Source organism: Tubulanus polymorphus, chromosome 9, assembly GCF_964204645.1.
Source record: "Tubulanus polymorphus chromosome 9, tnTubPoly1.2, whole genome shotgun sequence".
Taxonomy (NCBI): Eukaryota; Metazoa; Nemertea; class Palaeonemertea; order Tubulaniformes; family Tubulanidae; genus Tubulanus; species Tubulanus polymorphus.
This window is the reverse complement of record NC_134033.1, coordinates 990,940-1,011,494: the sequence shown is the minus strand read 5'-3', so window position 1 is coordinate 1,011,494 and position 20,555 is coordinate 990,940. Positions and strand designations below refer to the sequence as shown.

Below are 20,555 nucleotides of genomic sequence, written 5' to 3'. Positions count from 1 at the left end.
AAAAAGATGGGGTAAGTTAAAAGCAGATTTGATTCTTTGTATTGTTTATGATGTCGGATTTGTTTCATCTCGCATCATTATCGCGATGATGATGATAAGGTTTTTACAATGTACGCATTTGATGACGAATATTGTGAGCATCTATTTTTAAAGTAAACAAGTGTTAAAAAAGACACATATTTTACGGTTGACAACTGTAGAAAATCGATCAAAAATCTTTCTTAATTTTGATACTAAATAAAAAACGGTATATTATCATAAATCTTAGATTTGGTTTTGGGTTTTTGTTTTCCATTTTGGACAGAAGATAACTGTTACAGTTCAGCATAAGCGGAGTGATTAGGGTCTTCGAACATCGGATATCCGGCCCTGAATCGGCATGAGTTCTAGATTGGATTCGAACCCGGGATAGCCCTGATTTTTATTCCCTTTTCGCCATCTTGACCACTGTGGTGCTGGTGGAAATCTGCTAGATGAAACCCTTCAAGGAATTGTCTTAACATGGTGAATACTTTAATGAAATTATGATTCAACATTAATTTTATGTTTATTAACATGCCTATTCGTTTGAAGATTGAAGTTTCATATTCCGCCACGTACGACTCAATGGAACCGTGACCGGGACAGACGCGATTAACCTATATACATTACACTAAACTCCCCGCTCCTCTTACGGTAACTTAAACTTATATATACTGCCTTACGACACGAAGGGATTTGGGAGAATATCTACCGTGTGTGGACCGTGTGGTGCAGTTTGAATTAGCAGAGATTCAGGATGATATTGACTGACCAAGATGAATACATGTGGGATTTTCCGTATGGGAATAAGATAAGACTAAACTCCCCGCTCCTCCTACGGCCCTGAGGTCTAAGCGTCACCAAATAGAACATTCTAGGGATTCGTGTCATCAAACTGAGTGGTAAGTTGGTATTCATTTTCGTTCTTTTTCTGTATCCGTATATATTTAACATGTGTGTAAAATCTTGTCTCGTTTGCCGTAGCAAAACGGGACCTTTTCCTCGCTTGCCAGGGCTAGATCGTTTCTTATCTGACGTGGTAAGCGGACAATAGAAAGAATCTCTGAGGTTTTTTGCCGTTCGTTGTGGTAAAGAGTTCTTTCATCTCCTCAGACTCACTCAGTTCGGCAGGTTTCGGCAGGTTTCGGCACATTCAAGGCATAATTTGAAGCGGCATTGTGAACAAGCCGAGTATTTTTAATGAAGTTATCTTTGCTCGTGCCATTTAACCGCCGCACTTGCCGGTAAGAAATCACGGGAGTCAGCTTCGTTATTTTCCAGCCGACGAAACGAACAGTATCCCGGCATCAATCGCTTTCTACGCGGCCCTGTTCAATATATTCGGCCTCGGTCCACCCGACGACAGACTCAATGTTCATCTCGATGACACCAAACACAACACACGCAAATACTGATCAGTTGTTTCGGTAGATTAGAAAAAATAGTTAGATGTATGAAATAGTTAGCAATAAATGTCTGTGCTCACTTGATGACCGATTTTTGGATCAGGTTTAGAATCGTGATCGTCTAAAAAAGACTTTTATAGTACCTAGGATACTGGGGTCAAAACGCCTGTCGCTCTCTCCCCGACTATACTAGAAATACCCCGATTCAAATGTACTCTTAAGCCTAATTCTTTCATAGAAGATTGTTTCTTTAATAGTTTCAGAGCATTTTTTTCTGGTTACAGTGTGAGTGGTTGTTGAATGCACTATTTTTGAGAATAAAATTAAATTTGCTTGAAATTCTTCCTTTGGCATGTGAGCCTATCGCTTTACCGGATGCTAATACATTCCGCAGACAAAAGAGTTCTATCAAAAATGGTTTGAAGTTCGTTTTAAAAAGATGATCCCCTTCAAAAAACCCAAAACGAGAGTAAAATTATTCATATGCAATGGAATCGTATTAAACATTGAATGAAATTCGGCTAAAAAAAATATCTTTATTACTCGCATGCCACAGTAAGATAACGAGGCTGAGTCAGATATTTACCGTACAGTGCTGCCCCTAGAAATTACAAAAGCGGAATTTCTGTGAACTAAAATAGTGGCGCATATTTACCACCGGAATTTTAATGTCCTTATTACGTACAATACGGACCAGTGTGTCGTCTAATTCTGATTAAATATGATACTATGAATACTTTATGAATTTTGTATGATATTTCCTTAATTTTTAGGTAACATATTTAATTCTTTTTAGCTTAAATTCACTTACTTATCAATCAATACAGTATTCATATGCAGAATTGATTATTCATTTGCATTTTTGAATGATGATTTATCATCTGAATTGACAAAATGTACATATTTTCTCTTCAATATATTCTAATTGCGCGCAAATAATCAGGGAACATACAAACACCTGTCGCTCTCTCACCGACCATACTAGAAATATTCCGATTCAAGTTTACTCTTTTAAGGCTCATTCTTTTATAGAAAAATTGTTTGGTTCAAACGTTTCAGAACAGTTTCCAGAATTTGAGAATTTTCCTCGGAATCCTGCCCGCAAATCGGTAATTAGTTCGTCCACTACTGCTGTTCGAAGGCTCTGGCAAGCGAGTATTATGTTAGTTCACGTTTTCCACGCTATCCTTTTACATTGCGGCAGCACTAGACGGTCGAGATTGAATTGATCGCGCAATTTTTACTGTGGAGCGGGCTCAATTCAATCGCTAAATCTTTATTTACAGTTCGAACTCAATTGATAAAGACGTTAAAGCCACGATGATTTTAGATGTACAAATTTTGATATTGGGTCAAAAGACAAGAATTCATGATATTTCATATCCTCACACAGGGACGCACAGGGGGACCTCACTCCAGTTGACTTCGGCGCAAGATAGACACGTCGTCACGACACTGCCACTGGTGAGAGACCTACTAAATTTATTTTGAATCAGTCGGTCTTTGTTACACTACCGGTTCCGGGTTGTTCGGGGAACGACGGCTAGGTGCTAGGCTAACAGGGACCTCACTCGGTGTCAATAACCACTTTCTAGCCTACACGGGCCGCACTACCCTAGCCGCTTGCATTGCACATGGTGCAGGCGATAGTTTCACAAATCTTGTTGATGAACTGTTCGTACAATTCCTGTTACTCCCTCGTCCCTCTTTTCCAACACATCTTGTTCAGCAGGTTAAGACCAGCTGACTCGACCAGTTACACCAGCTTTCTCCCACTGCCACAGGCTGGGCTCATGTGTAAAACGAGAATCTGTTAATCCAGTGCCGTGCTGAAAACTGCTGAAAACTTTTGCCTCAGCCTTTACTTTGTCAGAGTAATTGTACTGTTTTGCTTCCCTTTTCACCCATCCTCCCTCAACCTCATCACCCCATCCTCCCTCAACCTCTCATCCCATCCTCCCTCAACCTCACCTCAACCTCCCCCACCTCTCATCCCATCCTCCCCCAACCTCATCACCCCAACCTCCCCCAACCTCTCATCCCATCCTCCCCCAACCTCTCACATCATCCTTCCCAACCTCTCACCCCGTCCTCCCCCAACCTCATCACCCCATTGTCTCCAACCTCATCACCCCCTCCTCCCCCAACCTCATCCCATCCTGCCCCCACCTCTCATCCCATCCTCCCCAACCTCTCACATCATCCTTCCCCAACCTCTCACCCCATCCTCCCCCAACGTCATCACCCCATCCTCCCTCAACCTCTCACCCCATTCTCCCTCAACCTCACCCCAACCTCCCCCACCTCTCACCCCATCCTCCCCAACCTCTCACCCCATCCTCCCCCAACCTCATCACCCCCTCCTCGCCAAACCTCTCACCCCATCCTCTCCCAACCTCTCAGTCAGTCGCCCTGTTAATGTGATTTCAATTTTATATTTCAGGTTTTCCTGTCAGGCTGTCGTGTGTAAACTTCATCATGAATACTGGACGTGGACTTCAACTGAAATTCATCACAGTTTTACTTCTTCAGTCAACTTCTTCCGGACTACTAGTCAACTAACTGGACTACTAGTCAACTAACCGGACTATTAGTGAACTAACTGGACTATACGTGAACTTACCAGACTATATGTGAACTAACGGGACTATTTAGTCAACTAACCGGACTATAAGTGGATTGATACTCATAAAAAACAGTCAATGGTGGACTCCAGGAGGTTTTTGTGGAACTCGGTGGACTACCATTACTGCTAGACAAGGGCTAGTGAGTGTGTGAGTAGAATTTCTTATAAGTTTCCAAAACAATTATGAGAAAGCAATTTATCTGTAAACACTGTTTACTGCATTTCATAAGAATTGTCAATGGGGTTATTTGAAGCAGCCTGTAATTGTGTTGCAGGAATTATAATTCAGGGTTTTTAGATAGAGCATCAATTTCTACCTTAAAAATTAATTGAATATTTGACATAATTGAATAAAAATCGTTTTAGGACCGAATTTCGCGAATTTCATCAAAAGTTGTGACGAAATTAAGGGGGTCAAAACACGAAATCCTGAATATCTCATTTTAGGAACCTCGGATCCAAAATCTAACCTCATATTTGTAATCAGCACCCCAAAAAACATGTCTGCACTAAGTTTCATTAAAATTGGGCCAAAAAAAAATTTTGACTTTGTACCCCATTTTTGGGGTGCATATTTTGGGCATTAAAACCCTTATTTGCTCATGAAGATGAATTCCGATTCAAAATCTGATTGCGGATCCGTAATCTACACCTCAGAATACATATTCCTACAAAATTTTGAAGGAATCGGAGAAAAAAAAACTCCTGGACTTTACACCTTAGATTTTTGCCATTATTGGCCAAAAAATCGAATCTCTTCGATTTGCTTGATATTTTAGTCCTTTATATTTTTAGGGGTGCGGATTCTAAATCTGCAATCAGATTTTGTATATCTCGATAACTCTGGGGTCCAAGGCCTTTTGAAAATTTAGGGGTCCCCCCAAAAATTCGAATTTCTCATTTTCTGGGCCTCGGATCCGGAAAATTCGTTCAGATTTGCGATCAGCACCCCTTAATACATGTCTGAACGGAATTTCATCAAAATCGGAGACAAAAAATATTTGACCCCTGACACTCATTTTGGGAGTAGCCTACCTTAGATTGCCATTTCTCTGATACACCGGTAACTAGACTTAACTCTTACTGTGTATAACTGATTGGTGGCATCAAATCTATTAAGTTTCTTTTATATCTTTTAGGATGTTTGTCATCATTAGGATGGAATTATTGACTTTTTGAGTTTGATGATCAGGATCAGATGAACTGGATAAATATGTGTGGGCAGTGTTAGAACTCACCGGGGGGATAAACAAACAAACGAACAAATATTGGGAGAACTTGACTTCAAATTTACTCTTAAGCATTATTCTTTAATAGTTTCCGAGCATTATTTCTGGTTACAGTGTTAGTGGTAGTTGAATGCACTATTTTAGAGAATAAAATTTAATTTGCTTGAAGTTCTTCCTTTGGCATGTGAGCCTACCGCTTTACCGGATGCTAATACATTCCGCAGACAAAAGAGTTCTATCAAAAATGGTTTAAAATTCGTTTTAAAAAGATGATCCCCTTCGAAAAACCTTAAACGATAGTAGAATTATTCATATACAATGGAATCGTATTAGATAATCAACGAAATTCGGCTAAGAAAAATATCTGTATTGCTCGCATGCCACAGTAAGATCGCGAGGCTGAGTTAAATATTTACCGTACAGTGCTGCCCCTATGAATAACGAAAGCGGAATTTCTGTGAACTAAAATAGTGGCGCATATTTACCGCCGGAATTTAAATGTCCTTATTACGTACAATACGGACCAGTGTGTCGTCTAATTCTGATTAAATATGATACTATGAATACTTTCTGAATTTTGTATGATATTTCCTTATTTTTTAGGTAACATATTTAATTCTTTTTAGCTAAAATTCACTTACTTATCAATTAATATAGTATTTGTATACTGAATAAATTATTCATTTTCATTTTTTAATGATAATTTATCATCAGAATTGACAAAATGTCCATATTTTTTCTTCGATAAAGTCTATTTGCGCGCAAATAAACAGGGAACATACAAACACCTATCGCGCTCGCCCAGATCATACTAGAAATACCCCGATTCAAATTAACTCTTTTAAGGCTCATTCCTTTATAGAAAAATTGTTTGGTTCGAACGTTTCAGAGCAGTTTTCAGAGTTTGAGAATTTTCCTCGGAATCCGGCCCGCAAATCGGTAATTAGTTCGTCCACTCCTGCCGTTCGAAGACTCTGGCAAGCGAGTATTATGTTAGTTCACGTTTTCCACGCTATCGTTATACATAGGGGCAGCACTAGATGGCCAAGATTAGATCGCACTATTTTTACTGTGGAGCGGGCTCAATTCAATCGCTAATTCTTTATTCACAGTGAACTATTCCTTCAATTGATAAAGACTTTAAAGCCGCGATGATTCTAAATGTACGAATTTTGATATTGGTAAAAAAGATAAGAATTCATTCATGATATTTTATTTTCATGTCCTCAGGTACACACACTTTAGGGGGACCTCACTCACTCCAGACCCAGTGACTTCGCAGACACTTCGACAGTCACTGTCAGTGACTAGTGAGGCCGGGACCTACTCAAATTTAGTCTGAATCAGTCAGTCGTTGTTACTACGAGTTCCGGGTTGTTTAGGGAACGACGGCTAGGTACTAGACTAACAGGGACCTCACTCGGTGTCAATAACCACTTTCTAGCCTACACGGGCCGCATTACCCTAGCCGCTTGCATTGCACATGGTGCAGGCGATAGTTTCACCTTCAACTTCCTCCGGCACCACATCTTGTTCAGCAGGTTAAGACCAGCTGACTCGACCAGTTAGTTACACCAGCTTTCTCCCACTGCCACAGGCTGGGCTCTTGTGTAAAACGAGAATCTGTTAATCCAGTGTCGTGCTGAAAACTGCTGAAAACTTTGCCTCAGCCTTTACTTTGTCAGAGTAATTGTACTGTTTTGCTTCCCTTTTCACCCATCCTCCCTCAACCTCTCACCCCATCCTCCCACAACCTCATCACCCCATCCTCCCTCAACCTCTCACCCCATCCTCCCTCAACCTCTCACCCCATCCTCCCTCAACCTCACCCCAACCTCTCACTTCATCCTCCCTCAACCTCTCACCCCATCCTCCCACAACCTCATCACCCCATCCTCCCCCAACCTCTCAGTCAGTCTTCCTGTTAATGTAATTTCAATTTTATATTTCAGGTTTTCCTCTGTCGGGCTGTCGTGTGTAAACTTCATCATGAATACTGGACGTGGTGGACTTCAACTGAAATTCATCACTGTTTTACTTCTTCAGTCAACTTCTTCCGGACTACTAGTCAACTAACTGGACTATTAGTGAACTAACTGGACTATACGTGAACTTACCAGACTATTTGTGAACTAACTGGACTATTTAGTCAACTAACCGGACTAAAGCGGATTGATACTCATAAAAAACAGGCTGTGGTGGACTCCAGGAGGTGTGGAACTCTGTATGTGGATTTGTGGAACTCGGTGGACTACCATTACTGCTCGACAAGGGCTAGTGAGTGTGTGAGTAGAATTTCTTATAAGTTTCCAAAACAATTATGAGAAAGCAGTTTATCTGTAAACACTGTTTACTGCATTTCATAAGAATTGTCAATGTGGTTATTTGAAGCAGCCTATAATTGTGTTGCAGGAATTATAATTCAGGGTTTTAGTAAGAGCATCAATTTCTACCTTAAAAATTAATTGAATATTTGACATCATTGAATAAAATTCTTTTTTGGACCGAATTTCCCAGGCAAATTTCATCAAAATTTGTGACGAAATTAAGGGGGTCAATACACGAAATCCTGAATATCTCATTTTAGTTGCCTCGGATCCAAAATCTAACCTCATATTTGTAATCAGCACCCCAAAAAAACATGTCTGCACTAAGTTTCATTAAAATTGGGCCAAAAAAAAATTTTGACTTTGTACCCCATTTTTGGGGTGCATATTTTGCCTCGGATCCGGAAAATTCGTTCAGATTTGCGATCAGCACCCCTTAATACATGTCTGAACGGAATTTCATCAAAATCGGAGACAAAAAATATTTGACCCCTGACACTCATTTTGGGAGTAGCCTACCTTAGATTGCCATTTCTCTGATACACCGGTAACTAGACTTAACTCTAACTGTGTATAACTGATTGGTGACATCAAATCTATTAAGTTTCTTTTATATCTTTTAGGATGTTTGTCATCATTAGGATGGAATTATTGACTTTTTGAGTTTGATGATCAGGATCAGATGAACTGGATAAATATGTGTGGGCAGTGTTAGAACTCACCGGGAGGATAAACAAACAAACGAACAAATATTGGGAGAACTTGACTTCAAATTTACTCTTAAGCATTATTCTTTAATAGTTTCCGAGCATTATTTCTGGTTACAGTGTTAGTGGTAGTTGAATGCACTATTTTAGAGAATAAAGTTTAATTTGCTTGAAGTTCTTCCTTTGGCATGTGAGCCTACCGCTTTACCGGATGCTAATACATTCCGCAGACAAAAGAGTTCTATCAAAAATGGTTTAAAATTCGTTTTAAAAAGATGATCCCCTTCGAAAAACCTTAAACGATAGTAGAATTATTCATATACAATGGAATCGTATTAGATAATCAACGAAATTCGGCTAAGAAAAATATCTGTACTGCTCGCATGCCACAGTAAGATCGCGAGGCTGAGTTAAATATTTACCGTACAGTGCTGCCCCTATGAATAACGATAGCGGAATTTCTGCGAACTAAAATAGCGCATATTTACCGCCGGAATTTAAATGTCCTCATTACGTACAATACGGACCAGTGTGTCGTCTAATTCTGATTAAATATGATACTTTGAATACTTTCTGAATTTTGTATGATATTTCCTTATTTTTTAGGTAACATATTTAATTCTTTTTAGCTAAAATTCACTTACTTATCAATTAATATAGTATTTGTATACTGAATAAATTATTCATTTTCATTTTTCAATGATAATTTATCATCAGAATTGACAAAATGTCCATATTTTTTCTTCCATAAAGTCTATTTGCGCGCAAATAAACAGGGAACATACAAACACCTATCGCTCTCTCCCAGACCATACTAGAAATACCCCGATTCAAATTAACTCTTTTAAGGCTCATTCCTTTATAGAAAAATTGTTTGGTTCGAACGTTTCAGAGCAGTTTTCAGAGTTTGAGAATTTTCCTCGGAATCCGGCCCGCAAATCGGTAATTAGTTCGTCCACTCCTGCCGTTCGAAGACTCTGGCAAGCGAGTATTATGTTAGTTCACGTTTTCCACGCTATCGTTATACATAGGGGCAGCACTAGATGGCCAAGATTAGATCGCACTATTTTTACTGTGGAGCGGGCTCAATTCAATCGCTAATTCTTTATTCACAGTGAACTATTCCTTCAATTGATAAAGACTTTAAAGCCGCGGTGATTCTAAATGTACGAATTTTGATATTGGTAAAAAAGATAAGAATTCATTCATGATATTTTATTTTCATGTCCTCAGGTACACACACTTTAGGGGGACCTCACTCACTCCAGACCCAGTGACTTCGCAGACACTTCGACAGTCACTGTCAGTGACTAGTGAGGCCGGGACCTACTCGAATTTAGTCTGAATCAGTCAGTCGTTGTTACTACGAGTTCCGGGTTGTTTAGGGAACGACGGCTAGGTACTAGACTAACAGGGACCTCACTCGGTGTCAATTACCACTTTCTAGCCTACACGGGCCGCACTACCCTAGCCGCTTGCATTGCACATGGTGCAGGCGATAGTTTCACCTTCAACTTCCTCCGGCACCACATCTTGTTCAGCAGGTTAAGACCAGCTGACTCGACCAGTTAGTTACACCAGCTTTCTCCCACTGCCACAGGCTGGGCTCTTGTGTAAAATGAGAATCTGTTAATCCAGTGTCGTGCTGAAAACTGCTGAAAACTTTGCCTGAGCCTTTACTATGTCAGAGTAATTGTACTGTTTTGCTTCCCTTTTCACCCATCCTCCCTCAACCTCTCACCCCATCCTCCCACAACCTCATCACCCCATCCTCCCCCAACCTCTCAGTCAGTCTTCCTGTTAATGTAATTTCAATTTTATATTTCAGGTTTTCCTCTGTCGGGCTGTCGTGTGTAAACTTCATCATGAATACTGGACGTGGTGGACTTCAACTGAAATTCATCACTGTTTTACTTCTTCAGTCAACTTCTTCCGGACTACTAGTCAACTAACCGGACTATTAGTGAACTAACTGGACTATACGTGAACTTACCAGACTATTTGTGAACTAACTGGACTATTTAGTCAACTAACCGGACTAAAGCGGATTGATACTCATAAAAAACAGGCTGTGGTGGACTCCAGGAGGTGTGGAACTCTGTATGTGGATTTGTGGAACTCGGTGGACTACCATTACTGCTCGACAAGGGCTAGTGAGTGTGTGAGTAGAATTTCTTATAAGTTTCCAAAACAATTATGAGAAAGCAGTTTATCTGTAAACACTGTTTACTGCATTTCATAAGAATTGTCAATGTGGTTATTTGAAGCAGCCTATAATTGTGTTGCAGGAATTATAATTCAGGGTTTTAGTAAGAGCATCAATTTCTACCTTAAAAATTAATTGAATATTTGACATCATTGAATAAAATTCTTTTTTGGACCGAATTTCCCAGGCAAATTTCATCAAAATTTGTGACGAAATTAAGGGGGTCAATACACGAAATCCTGAATATCTCATTTTAGTTGCCTCGGATCCAAAATCTAACCCCATATTTGTAATCAGCACCCCAAAAAAACATGTCTGCACTAAGTTTCATTAAAATTGGGCCAAAAAAAAATTTTGACTTTGTACCCCATTTTTGGGGTGCATATTTTGCCTCGGATCCGGAAAATTCGTTCAGATTTGCGATCAGCACCCCTTAATACATGTCTGAACGGAATTTCATCAAAATCGGAGACAAAAAATATTTGACCCCTGACACTCATTTTGGGAGTAGCCTACCTTAGATTGCCATTTCTCTGATACACCGGTAACTAGACTTAACTCTAACTGTGTATAACTGATTGGTGGCATCAAATCTATTAAGTTTCTTTTATATCTTTTAGGATGTTTGTCATCATTAGGATGGAATTATTGACTTTTTGAGTTTGATGATCAGGATCAGATGAACTGGATAAATATGTGTGGGCAGTGTTAGAACTCACCGGGGGGATAAACAAACAAACGAACAAATATTGGGAGAACTTGACTTCAAATTTACTCTTAAGCATTATTCTTTAATAGTTTCCGAGCATTATTTCTGGTTACAGTGTTAGTGGTAGTTGAATGCACTATTTTAGAGAATAAAGTTTAATTTGCTTGAAGTTCTTCCTTTGGCATGTGAGCCTACCGCTTTACCGGATGCTAATACATTCCGCAGACAAAAGAGTTCTATCAAAAATGGTTTAAAATTCGTTTTAAAAAGATGATCCCCTTCGAAAAACCTTAAACGATAGTAGAATTATTCATATACAATGGAATCGTATTAGATAATCAACGAAATTCGGCTAAGAAAAATATCTGTATTGCTCGCATGCCACAGTAAGATCGCGAGGCTGAGTTAAATATTTACCGTACAGTGCTGCCCCTATGAATAACGATAGCGGAATTTCTGCGAACTAAAATAGCGCATATTTACCGCCGGAATTTAAATGTCCTCATTACGTACAATACGGACCAGTGTGTCGTCTAATTCTGATTAAATATGATACTTTGAATACTTTCTGAATTTTGTATGATATTTCCTTATTTTTTAGGTAACATATTTAATTCTTTTTAGCTAAAATTCACTTACTTATCAATTAATATAGTATTTGTATACTGAATAAATTATTCATTTTCATTTTTCAATGATAATTTATCATCAGAATTGACAAAATGTCCATATTTTTTCTTCGATAAAGTCTATTTGCGCGCAAATAAACAGGGAACATACAAACACCTATCGCTCTCCCAGACCATACTAGAAATACCCTGATTCAAATTAACTCTTTTAAAGCTCATTCTTTTATAGAAAAATTGTTTGGTTCGAACGTTTCAGAGCAGTTTTCAGAGTTTGAGAATTTTCCTCGGAATCCGGCCCGCAAATCGGTAATTAGTTCGTCCACTCCTGCCGTTCGAAGACTCTGGCAAGCGAGTATTATGTTAGTTCACGTTTTCCACGCTATCGTTATACATAGGGGCAGCACTAGATGGTCAAGATTAGATCGCACTATTTTTACTGTGGAGCGGGCTCAATTCAATCGCTAATTCTTTATTTACAGTGAACTATTCCCTCAATTGATAAAGACTTTAAAGCCGCGCTGATTCTAAATGTACGAATTTTGATATTGGTAAAAAAGATAAGAATTCATTCATGATATTTTATTTTCATGTCCTCAGGTACACACACTTTAGGGGGACCTCACTCACTCCAGACCCAGTGACTTCGCAGACACTTCGACAGTCACTGTCAGTGACTAGTGAGGCCGGGACCTACTCAAATTTAGTCTGAATCAGTCAGTCGTTGTTACTACGAGTTCCGGGTTGTTTAGGGAACGACGGCTAGGTACTAGACTATCAGGGACCTCACTCGGTGTCAATAACCACTTTCTAGCCTACACGGGCCGCACTACCCTAGCCGCTTGCATTGCACATGGTGCAGGCGATAGTTTCACCTTCAACTTCCTCCGGCACCACATCTTGTTCAGCAGGTTAAGACCAGCTGACTCGACCAGTTAGTTACACCAGCTTTCTCCCACTGCCACAGGCTGGGCTCTTGTGTAAAACGAGAATCTGTTAATACAGTGTCGTGCTGAAAACTGCTGAAAACTTTGCCTCAGCCTTTACTTTGTCAGAGTAATTGTACTGTTTTGCTTCCCTTTTCACCCATCCTCCCTCAACCTCTCACCCCATCCTCCCACAACCTCATCACCCCATCCTCCCCCAACCTCTCAGTCAGTCTTCCTGTTAATGTAATTTCAATTTTATATTTCAGGTTTTCCTCTGTCAGGCTGTCGTGTGTAAACTTCATCATGAATACTGGACGTGGTGGACTTCAACTGAAATTCATCACAGTTTTACTTCTTCAGTCAACTTCTTCCGGACTACTAGTCAACTAACCGGACTTCTAGTCAACTAACCGGACTACTAGTCAACTAACCGGACTATTTGTGAACTAACTGGACTATTTAGTCAACTAACCGGACTAAAGTGGATTGATACTCATGAAAAACAGGCAGTGGTGGACTCCAGGAGGTGTGGAACTCTGTATGTGGATTTGTGGAACTCGGTGGACTACCATTACTGCTAGACAAGGGCTAGTGAGTGTGTGAGTAGAATTTCTTATAAGTTTCCAAAACAATTATGAGAAAGCAGTTTATCTGTAAACACTGTTTACTGCATTTCATAAGAATTGTCAATGTGGTTATTTGAAGCAGCCTGTAATTGTGTTGCAGGAATTATAATACAGGGTTTTTAGAAAGAGCAGGCAATTTCCCAGGCAAATTTCATCAAAATTTGTGACGAAATTAAGGGGGTCAAAACACGAAATCTTGAATATCTCATTTTAGTTGCCTCGGATCCAAAATCTAACATCATATTTGTAATCAGCACCCCAAAAAACATGTCTGCACTAAGTTTCATTAAAATTGGGCAAAAAAAAAATTTTGACTTTGTACCCCATTTTTGGGGTGCATATTTTGGGCATTAAAACCCTTATTTGCCCATGAAGATGAATTTCGATTCAAAATCTGATTGCGGATCCGGAATCTACACCTCAGAACACATATTCCTACCAATTCTAGAAGGAATCAGAGAAAAAAAATTTTTCGCCGAAAAAAAACTCCTGGACTAACACCTTAGATTTTTGCCATTTTTGGCCAAAAAACCGAATCTCTTCGATTTGCTTGAAATTTTAGTCCTTTATATTCTCAGGGGTGCTGATTCCAAATCTGTAATCAGATTTTGAATATCTCGAAAACTCTGGGGTCCAAGGCCTTTTGAAAATTTAGGGGTCCCCCCAAAAATTCGAATTCCTCATTTTCTGGGCCTCAGATCCGAAAAATTTGTTCAGATTTGTGATCAGCACCCAAGAATACATGTCTATACTGAATTTCATCAAAATCGGAGACAAAAAATATTTGACCCCTGACACTTATTTTGGGGGGAGTAGCCTACCTTGTATTGCCATTTCTCTGATACACCAGTAACTTTACTTAACTCTTACAATGTGTATAACTGATTGGTCGCCTCAAATCTATTAAGTTTCATTTATATCTTTTAGGATGTTTGTCATCATTAGGATGAAATTGTTGACGTTTGTGTTTGATGATCAGGACTACATCAGATGAACTGGATAAATATGTGTGGGCAGTGTTAGAACTCACCAGGAGGATAAACAAACAAATGAACACATATTGGGAGAACTTGACTTCAGTTATAGTGAACTTTATGTCCACGAGGACTAACTATGTGATGACTTTGCTGCTGATGGGATAAATATCTGTTTGAACTAAAAACTGTAAAACTGTAAACTACTGACGGCATCTACAATCTGCAACGGGGAACATAGAAGTTCAGGTGATATACAATCCCCTCTCTGTCTCTTTCTATCATCTCTCATCTCTCACTCTCTCATTCTCATCTCTCTATCTCATTCTCATCTCTCATTCTCATAGTCTCATCCTCATCTCACTTTCTCATTCTCATCTCTTTGTCTTATTCTCATAGTCTCATTCTCATCTCACTCTCTCATTCTCATCTCTCATTCTCATAGTCTCATCCTCATCTCACTCTCTCATCCTCATCTCACTCTCTCATTCTCATCTCACTCTCTCATTCTCATCTCTCATTCTCATAGTCTCATCCTCATCTCACTCTCTCATTCTCATCTCTCTTTGTCTCGTCTCATCCTCATCTCTCTGTCTCATTCTCATCTCTCATTCTCATAGTCCTCATCTCTCTCTCTCCTTACTCTGGTCTCATTCTCCACCATCTACCGGGTTGTGATAGGAACTATGTAGTTCCTGTCTCGCCCGGTAGATGGCATTATTTTTTTGATAAAATTTGCTTAAGCAATGGATAAATATGAGTTCCCCTGCAGGCTGGCAGTACGTCCCTATAGCGTAGTGGGTAGGGTGCTGGACTGCTAGACGAATGGTTTGTGGTTCAAATCCCATAATTTTATTTGACGCCCGATTGTGACAGGAAAACATTCGAACATATTCCACGGCCATTCACATTCGGACAAAAGACCATGACCATGCTCAATTCAATCGCTAATTCTTTATTCACAGTGAACTATTCCTTCAATTGATAAAGACTTTAAAGCCGCGATGATTCTAAATGTACGAATTTTGATATTGGTAAAAAAGATAAGAATTCATTCATGATATTTTATTTTCATGTCCTCAGGTACACACACTTTAGGGGGACCTCACTCACTCCAGACCCAGTGACTTCGCAGACACTTCGACAGTCACTGTCAGTGGCTAGTGAGGCCGGGACCTACTCAAATTTAGTCTGAATCAGTCAGTCGTTGTTACTACGAGTTCCGGGTTGTTTAGGGAACGACGGCTAGGTACTAGACTAACAGGGACCTCACTCGGTGTCAATAACCACTTTCTAGCCTACACGGGCCGCATTACCCTAGCCGCTTGCATTGCACATGGTGCAGGCGATAGTTTCACCTTCAACTTCCTCCGGCACCACATCTTGTTCAGCAGGTTAAGACCAGCTGACTCGACCAGTTAGTTACACCAGCTTTCTCCCACTGCCACAGGCTGGGCTCTTGTGTAAAACGAGAATCTGTTAATCCAGTGTCGTGCTGAAAACTGCTGAAAACTTTGCCTCAGCCTTTACTTTGTCAGAGTAATTGTACTGTTTTGCTTCCCTTTTCACCCATCCTCCCTCAACCTCTCACCCCATCCTCCCACAACCTCATCACCCCATCCTCCCTCAACCTCTCACCCCATCCTCCCTCAACCTCTCACCCCATCCTCCCTCAACCTCACCCCAACCTCTCACTTCATCCTCCCTCAACCTCTCACCCCATCCTCCCACAACCTCATCACCCCATCCTCCCCCAACCTCTCAGTCAGTCTTCCTGTTAATGTAATTTCAATTTTATATTTCAGGTTTTCCTCTGTCGGGCTGTCGTGTGTAAACTTCATCATGAATACTGGACGTGGTGGACTTCAACTGAAATTCATCACTGTTTTACTTCTTCAGTCAACTTCTTCCGGACTACTAGTCAACTAACTGGACTATTAGTGAACTAACTGGACTATACGTGAACTTACCAGACTATTTGTGAACTAACTGGACTATTTAGTCAACTAACCGGACTAAAGCGGATTGATACTCATAAAAAACAGGCTGTGGTGGACTCCAGGAGGTGTGGAACTCTGTATGTGGATTTGTGGAACTCGGTGGACTACCATTACTGCTCGACAAGGGCTAGTGAGTGTGTGAGTAGAATTTCTTATAAGTTTCCAAAACAATTATGAGAAAGCAGTTTATCTGTAAACACTGTTTACTGCATTTCATAAGAATTGTCAATGTGGTTATTTGAAGCAGCCTATAATTGTGTTGCAGGAATTATAATTCAGGGTTTTAGTAAGAGCATCAATTTCTACCTTAAAAATTAATTGAATATTTGACATCATTGAATAAAATTCTTTTTTGGACCGAATTTCCCAGGCAAATTTCATCAAAATTTGTGACGAAATTAAGGGGGTCAATACACGAAATCCTGAATATCTCATTTTAGTTGCCTCGGATCCAAAATCTAACCTCATATTTGTAATCAGCACCCCAAAAAAACATGTCTGCACTAAGTTTCATTAAAATTGGGCCAAAAAAAAATTTTGACTTTGTACCCCATTTTTGGGGTGCATATTTTGCCTCGGATCCGGAAAATTCGTTCAGATTTGCGATCAGCACCCCTTAATACATGTCTGAACGGAATTTCATCAAAATCGGAGACAAAAAATATTTGACCCCTGACACTCATTTTGGGAGTAGCCTACCTTAGATTGCCATTTCTCTGATACACCGGTAACTAGACTTAACTCTAACTGTGTATAACTGATTGGTGACATCAAATCTATTAAGTTTCTTTTATATCTTTTAGGATGTTTGTCATCATTAGGATGGAATTATTGACTTTTTGAGTTTGATGATCAGGATCAGATGAACTGGATAAATATGTGTGGGCAGTGTTAGAACTCACCGGGAGGATAAACAAACAAACGAACAAATATTGGGAGAACTTGACTTCAAATTTACTCTTAAGCATTATTCTTTAATAGTTTCCGAGCATTATTTCTGGTTACAGTGTTAGTGGTAGTTGAATGCACTATTTTAGAGAATAAAGTTTAATTTGCTTGAAGTTCTTCCTTTGGCATGTGAGCCTACCGCTTTACCGGATGCTAATACATTCCGCAGACAAAAGAGTTCTATCAAAAATGGTTTAAAATTCGTTTTAAAAAGATGATCCCCTTCGAAAAACCTTAAACGATAGTAGAATTATTCATATACAATGGAATCGTATTAGATAATCAACGAAATTCGGCTAAGAAAAATATCTGTACTGCTCGCATGCCACAGTAAGATCGCGAGGCTGAGTTAAATATTTACCGTACAGTGCTGCCCCTATGAATAACGATAGCGGAATTTCTGCGAACTAAAATAGCGCATATTTACCGCCGGAATTTAAATGTCCTCATTACGTACAATACGGACCAGTGTGTCGTCTAATTCTGATTAAATATGATACTTTGAATACTTTCTGAATTTTGTATGATATTTCCTTATTTTTTAGGTAACATATTTAATTCTTTTTAGCTAAAATTCACTTACTTATCAATTAATATAGTATTTGTATACTGAATAAATTATTCATTTTCATTTTTCAATGATAATTTATCATCAGAATTGACAAAATGTCCATATTTTTTCTTCCATAAAGTCTATTTGCGCGCAAATAAACAGGGAACATACAAACACCTATCGCTCTCTCCCAGACCATACTAGAAATACCCCGATTCAAATTAACTCTTTTAAGGCTCATTCCTTTATAGAAAAATTGTTTGGTTCGAACGTTTCAGAGCAGTTTTCAGAGTTTGAGAATTTTCCTCGGAATCCGGCCCGCAAATCGGTAATTAGTTCGTCCACTCCTGCCGTTCGAAGACTCTGGCAAGCGAGTATTATGTTAGTTCACGTTTTCCACGCTATCGTTATACATAGGGGCAGCACTAGATGGCCAAGATTAGATCGCACTATTTTTACTGTGGAGCGGGCTCAATTCAATCGCTAATTCTTTATTCACAGTGAACTATTCCTTCAATTGATAAAGACTTTAAAGCCGCGGTGATTCTAAATGTACGAATTTTGATATTGGTAAAAAAGATAAGAATTCATTCATGATATTTTATTTTCATGTCCTCAGGTACACACACTTTAGGGGGACCTCACTCACTCCAGACCCAGTGACTTCGCAGACACTTCGACAGTCACTGTCAGTGACTAGTGAGGCCGGGACCTACTCGAATTTAGTCTGAATCAGTCAGTCGTTGTTACTACGAGTTCCGGGTTGTTTAGGGAACGACGGCTAGGTACTAGACTAACAGGGACCTCACTCGGTGTCAATTACCACTTTCTAGCCTACACGGGCCGCACTACCCTAGCCGCTTGCATTGCACATGGTGCAGGCGATAGTTTCACCTTCAACTTCCTCCGGCACCACATCTTGTTCAGCAGGTTAAGACCAGCTGACTCGACCAGTTAGTTACACCAGCTTTCTCCCACTGCCACAGGCTGGGCTCTTGTGTAAAATGAGAATCTGTTAATCCAGTGTCGTGCTGAAAACTGCTGAAAACTTTGCCTGAGCCTTTACTATGTCAGAGTAATTGTACTGTTTTGCTTCCCTTTTCACCCATCCTCCCTCAACCTCTCACCCCATCCTCCCACAACCTCATCACCCCATCCTCCCCCAACCTCTCAGTCAGTCTTCCTGTTAATGTAATTTCAATTTTATATTTCAGGTTTTCCTCTGTCGGGCTGTCGTGTGTAAACTTCATCATGAATACTGGACGTGGTGGACTTCAACTGAAATTCATCACTGTTTTACTTCTTCAGTCAACTTCTTCCGGACTACTAGTCAACTAACCGGACTATTAGTGAACTAACTGGACTATACGTGAACTTACCAGACTATTTGTGAACTAACTGGACTATTTAGTCAACTAACCGGACTAAAGCGGATTGATACTCATAAAAAACAGGCTGTGGTGGGAGACAGACAGACAGACAGACAGACAGACAGATAGACAGATAGACAGACAGACAGACAGATAGACGGATAGACGGATGGACAGATAGACAGATAGACAGACAGACAGACAGACAGACAGACAGACAGACAGGCAGGCAGACAGACAGACAGACAGACAGACAGATAGATAGATAGATAGATTTATTGCTCACAAATTTGCGAAGAGCAACTAACTACTACTAGATAACTAACTATACTATGATCCCTAACTAAAACTTAAAGTACTCAGAGGTCGTGGCTACAAAGACCGCGAACTGCGACACATCAAAAGCCAAGCTCTACGGCACCACGCCGAACGAGATCTACGAGAACAACAACGGGCCAACGAACCGCCGAAAAAGCGTTTACCGCTTATCTTACCTCACTCCGAAGCCAACAGAACCCTAGCCCGTAACATCCGAACCAGATTTACGGAACTGGCTACGGCCACCGGCCGGTCGGACGAGGTAACCACGGTCACCGCCTACACCAAGCAAAAGAGTCTCAAAGATCTCCTAACTTCGTCGCAGCTCAAACCCACGGAGCCACCCCCTCCCCGAGTCCCCTCTTCACCGCATCGTAACAGAAATACTTCCGTTGTTTCCAATTCTTCTATTTCCAGTTCTACTCAAAGAACTCCGACAACCCGACGTCGAGGCACCAAGAAATGCAGAACACCGAGATGTCGTACGTGTCCACTCATCCGAGAAACAACCGTTTGCCGCAGCCACAACAAAATGCACGCGATCCGCAGCACAATCAATTGCGCGACCCGTGAAATTGTATACTGCATCGAATGCACCAAGTGCAACATGCTGTACGTCGGCCAAACCGGAATGTCTCTACGAGAACGCGTCACGCATCACGTCTCACGCATCAGAACGAAGAATTCGACTCCAGTCTCGGACCACTTCAACCAAGTCGACCACACCCGCGAACACTTTCGGGTGTACGGTCTCCAACACCTACCAGGCTCCACGAGACCGATCCGCGAAGCAGCCGAACAAGACTGGATACGACGACTCGACACGAACACGCCCCGAGGCATGAACGTCCCGTAGACCGCCTCACTACAACAATTAACTTTTACTACTTTTTTTACAGGGATAACCCGCTGCCCGTGCACTAGTGGGGTCTCCGAACCTTCGGTTTGGTCCCCTAACCTCTATCTCTAAACCTAACCCC

General features: G+C 40.4%; 3 long non-coding RNA genes across 3 annotated transcripts; all 3 read left to right on the top strand.

The window, feature by feature from the left end:
- The first annotated feature begins 6,388 nt into the window (after positions 1 to 6,388).
- LOC141911325 (uncharacterized) lies at positions 6,389 to 8,441 on the top strand. Its single transcript, XR_012620012.1, has 3 exons — positions 6,389 to 6,445; positions 7,235 to 7,567; positions 8,233 to 8,441. It is a non-coding gene; the product is annotated as an uncharacterized LOC141911325 (long non-coding RNA).
- A 954-nt stretch (positions 8,442 to 9,395) lies between these two features.
- Positions 9,396 to 11,343, top strand: LOC141911335 (uncharacterized). The gene is made up of 3 exons (XR_012620019.1): positions 9,396 to 9,482; positions 10,145 to 10,477; positions 11,143 to 11,343. It is a non-coding gene; the product is annotated as an uncharacterized LOC141911335 (long non-coding RNA).
- A 1,716-nt stretch (positions 11,344 to 13,059) lies between these two features.
- On the top strand, positions 13,060 to 17,398 carry LOC141911291 (uncharacterized). The gene is made up of 4 exons (XR_012620000.1): positions 13,060 to 13,385; positions 14,340 to 14,635; positions 16,192 to 16,524; positions 17,190 to 17,398. It is a non-coding gene; the product is annotated as an uncharacterized LOC141911291 (long non-coding RNA).
- The last annotated feature ends 3,157 nt before the right edge of the window (positions 17,399 to 20,555 follow it).